We start from the raw sequence: 4,856 nt of genomic DNA, 5'->3' as shown, positions 1-4,856 counted from the left end.
TACGCTTGATCCGGTTGAGATTTAAAATAAGATATCTGAGTTACGAGGTCCTTCCAAATATGAAGTTTCATGAAGATCCGATCACTTCTTCGTAAGTTAAAAATACGTCATTTATTCTCATTTTTCAGAATTACCCCCCCCCCCCCCCAATTGAGCGGATCCGTTCCAATTATGTAAATCATGTATGCAAGACTTCTACTTATTTTTCCAACCAAGTTTCATCCCAATCCCTCCAATCTAAGCGTTTTCCATCATTTTAGGTTTCCCCACCCCAAACTTCCCCCAATGTCACCAGAACCGATCAGGATTTAAAATAAGAGCTTTGAGACACGATATCCTTCTAAATATCAAATTTCGTGGAGATCCAATCACCCGTTCGTAAGTTAAAAATACCTCATTTTTTCTAATTTTTCAGAATTAACCCCCCCCCCAACTACCCCAAAGAGAGCGGATCCGTTCCGTTTAGGTCAATCATCTATCTAGAACTTGTGTTTATTTTTCCAACCATGTTTCATCCCGATCCCTCCACTCTAAGTGTTTTCCAAGTTTTAGGTTTCCCCCTCCCAACTCCCTGCCCCCGTCACCAGATCCGGTCGGGATTTAAAATAAGAGCTCTAAGACACGATATCCTTCTAAACATCAAATTTCATTGAGATCCGATCACCCGTTCGTAAGTTGAAAATACCTCATTTTTTCTAATTTTTAAGAATTACTCCCCCCCCCCAACTACCCCAAAGAGAGAGAATCAGTTCCGATTATGTCAATCATGTATCTGGGACTTGCGCTTATTTTTCCCATCAAGTTTCATCCCGATCCCTCCACTCTAAGTGTTTTCCAAGATTTTAGGTTCCCCTCCCCCCTCCAACTCCCCCCAATGTCATCAGATCCGGTCGGGATTTAAAATAAGAGCTCTGAGACAAAACATCATTCCAAACATCAAATTTCATTAAGATCCAATCACCCGCTCATAAGTTAAAAATACTTCACTTTTTCTATTTTTTGCGAATTAACCAGCCCCCCCCCCCAGATGGTCAAATCGGGAAAACAACTATTTCTAATTTAATCTGGTCCGGTCCCTGATACGCTTGCCGAATTTCATCGTCCTAGCTTACCTGGAAGTGCCTAAAGTAGCAAAACCGGGACCGACAGAATTGGCGATGGCTATATGTCACTTGGTTAATACCAAGTGCCATAAAAACCAACAAATAAACACGCACCCGTGATAGATCTTCTGGCAAAAAATACGAAGTTCCACATTTTTGTAGATAGGAGCTTGAAACTTCTAAGGTAGGGTTCTCTGATACGCTGAATGCGATGGTGTGATATTCTATGGCTTATAGGGAATCTTTTCCCCTTTTTTTCAATTTTTTTTTATTGTTTTTCTACAGAAAACTGAAAATTAGAAACAAATAATCAAAAAAAAAAAAAATACAACGATTCATACAAAGAAACGCTATTCGCATCTATTCATAAAATAATATATCTAGTCAAAATCATTAGTTTTGGTGAAAAATAAATTTGTTTCATTTAGTTTTTATTTTGAAGCCAACATTTTACATGTTTTCCTTTTAATACATGATAGACCATGGCAAATACAAGAGCGCTATCTATTTCAAAACAAAGATATCTTTCAAGATTTGATGCATAGAATAATAATATGGTGTCTTTCTTGCCATTGATAGCATTTTGTATTCCGTGTGCAATAGAATTTACTTGTGGAGAGGGGGTGTCTCTTTGGGGAGCTGGGGGGTGTTAATTTGGAAAAATTAGAAAAATTGAGGTATTTTAATCTTAAGAACGGGTGACTGGAGGAGTTGAGGAGGGGGAGTTGGAGGGGGAAACCGGAAATCTTGGAAAACGCTTAAGAATGGAGAAATTGGGATGAAACTTGGTGGGTATAATAAGCAAATGTCGTAGATACGTGATTGACGTAACCGTACTGGATCCGCTCTCTTTGGGGAAGTTAGAGGGTGGGGTTCAGTGCTTTGGCGAGTTTGGTGCTTCTGGACATGCTAGGACAATGAAAATTGGTAGGCGTCTCAGGGAGCTCCAAAAATTGAATGATAAAGTCGTTTTCCACGATTCAACCATTTAGGGGTGCTGAAGGGAGAGAAAAATTAGAAAAAACGAGATATTTATAACTTACAAGTGGGTGATCTGATCTTAATAAATTTTGATATTTAGAAGGACCTCGTGACTCAGAGCTCTTATTTTAAATCCCGACCGGCATTAAGCCTCTGATTTTCCTTTTAAATCAATCTATTGATTCTTAGAATTTTGCAAGAGCCCGTACCATATGAGCTCTTGGCTCTTCCGGCCTCGTTACAAGTGCTTTATGAGCTCTTAGCTCTTGTTTTATTAATAAATAAGAGAATATAAGAGAAAAATAAGAGAATACATATTTTTGTTTCGTGAGCATACGATCTGAATATCTATTTCACAAATGATATCCAAGTTAATAACAAATAACTTAAGGATAAAAAAAAATCTATCTAATCTACGAAAATTAAAGTAAATCATGCTTTCTTCATACTTACAGCATCATTTTTTATACTTCTTTAACGATTCCTAAAATTTTAACCCAATCCCCATTAGTTTGTTAACATATTATCCCTCCTCCTACAGAGAAATACAATAGGCAAGTCCGGCACGTACAAACTACCTTTCAGCAATTTCTACTTGGTAAATATATATTTTATGCTTAGGTTTACATCTTCTTATTCCCCCCCCCCCCCACCAAGAAAAAAAACAGAACAAGATGCTAGGCAGCAAAATATTAATTTTTTTTTTATAAATCATAAGAAATTAACTATTTTTTCTAATGCAAAAAAATAGAACAATGCCAAATTTTGAATTGGACATAAACTTAAGTACTCATAATCCAAATTCAAAAGAAATATAAACCCTAGAAAATTTACTCGGTAAATAAATCTGGATTTTGGAGAATGTACAGTGAAACTGAGTGCATACAAAATGGTCTTCTCTAGAAAATCAAGAAAGAAGTTCAAAAGAGAGCAAATAATTTAAGATTTAAATGCGTTAGACTGGACGTCAGACCGTTGGCCTATAGTAATATCCTTTTTTGAATCCAGGTTCAAATCTTCAAGTTTGGAAATTTTCATCCGATGGTCCTCTTTGCACTTATTTAAAACTTTACTGTTAAAAAATGTAGCAGAATGAAATAATTATTCTGAATCATAGCAAACAATGTCATTTTAAGCTAAATCCCAAGCCTTAACTTGGTGCATTTCTTTGAACTGAAATAAGACAAATTTCACAAAAAACTTAACAAGCGTTTTCCAAATAAGAAAGACCTTTTCATTCTGGGATTCTAAGGAAGTTACTTTTGATAATAACCAGAGCTGGGATAGTTCCATAATGCAGGATAATCATCAATAAAGCGATGTATATAGAAGTCTTCTTAAACCCCCATCTCCAGCATTCTTAGACCTTATTGTTTTCAATAAAATGCTAAGACTTTAAATAGAACAAAATGAGGCGGTAGAAACGCGGTGAGATTAAAAAAAACTTTCGTTTGGCTTAGGTTTAATATTCAATATTTCCCTTTTTCATTTTTATTTTTTTTTTGTGAACACGGAAGAAGAAACTTCAATTTCACGTTAGTAATTCACAATTACTTAAAGATAAACACAATTGTGCTTTAGCTTATGACTAATATTTGCTGTTTCTCTTTTTCAGATTCTCTTTTAAGTCAGCATGAAAGAAGAAAATCTGATTCCAAGTAAGTCATTTTTTAATTATTTAAAGAAACAAACATTAGTGCTTTAGTTCGCGACTAAAATTTGATATTTATCTTTTTAAGATTCTCTTTTGAGTCAATATCGAGGAAGAAAAGTCAATTCCAAGTAAGTAATTTATTAAGTCAAAATTTCGTCTGATAGTGAAAATTTTCTGAATAATGTTTCAAAAAATATTACATGTTTAACAGGGGCGTAATTTACTATGGGCAAGGGGGCGGGGGGCAACTGCATCCTCCAGCCCCTAGTTTGCCCCCCCCCCTCCCAGCTGAAATTTATTTTCTACTAATAATCTTATAATGACTAAGATAAGCCTATAATTCATGCATCCAGAGAATCAGGTCAAATTTCTTTAGTATATCATTGCCTTTATGGTGTTATTCCAAAGCTTGAAAAAATGTTATGTGTTACCCAAGGGGTATCCAATACCAGATGACTTAACCACGTTAGCTACGTGTCCCAATACACTTATTCCGTATTTTACTGGTAAAACTAACTGGAGTTTAGATTCAACAATCATGCAACATAATGTATCAAAAGATATTACATGGTTAACAGAGGCATAACCTGCTATGGGCCGGGGTGGCGGCAAACTGCCTCCTCCAGATCCTAGTTTGCCCCCACTCCCAGCTGAAATTTATTTTCAGCTAAAAATATTGTAATTACTAAGATAAGCCTGTATAATTCAAGCATCCAGACAAACAAGCCAGTTTTCTTTAGTATATCCTTGCCTTTATGATAGGCTACTTTATGGCTCATTTTTCTTTTTTCACTGGATTTGAAAAAATTGGCTCCAACTTCGCCCCCACCCCCTCTTCCAGGATTTTAACAAAATTACAACACTGATGATTAAGATCTAATGAAAACCTTGGATTTCAGTTATCAGTGTTCTCATATTCAATTATTATATTCTTCATGTTTTTAGTTCTTTTTCTTAGTTTTTTTTTTCATAAACGAACCTAGTTAATTGGGAAATTGCAAATATGTTCTATATTTCCTATTTCACAACATTTGCTCCGGTCAATTTTTTCTTCATGTTTAGGTTTTTTTTCTTCTCAATAATCTATCACTTCCAAATTAGATTTTTTTTTTCCCTTA

The sequence above is a fragment of the Artemia franciscana genome, unplaced genomic scaffold, assembly GCF_032884065.1.
Source record: "Artemia franciscana unplaced genomic scaffold, ASM3288406v1 Scaffold_3194, whole genome shotgun sequence".
Taxonomy (NCBI): domain Eukaryota; kingdom Metazoa; phylum Arthropoda; class Branchiopoda; order Anostraca; family Artemiidae; genus Artemia; species Artemia franciscana.
This window is presented reverse-complemented; position numbering follows the sequence as displayed.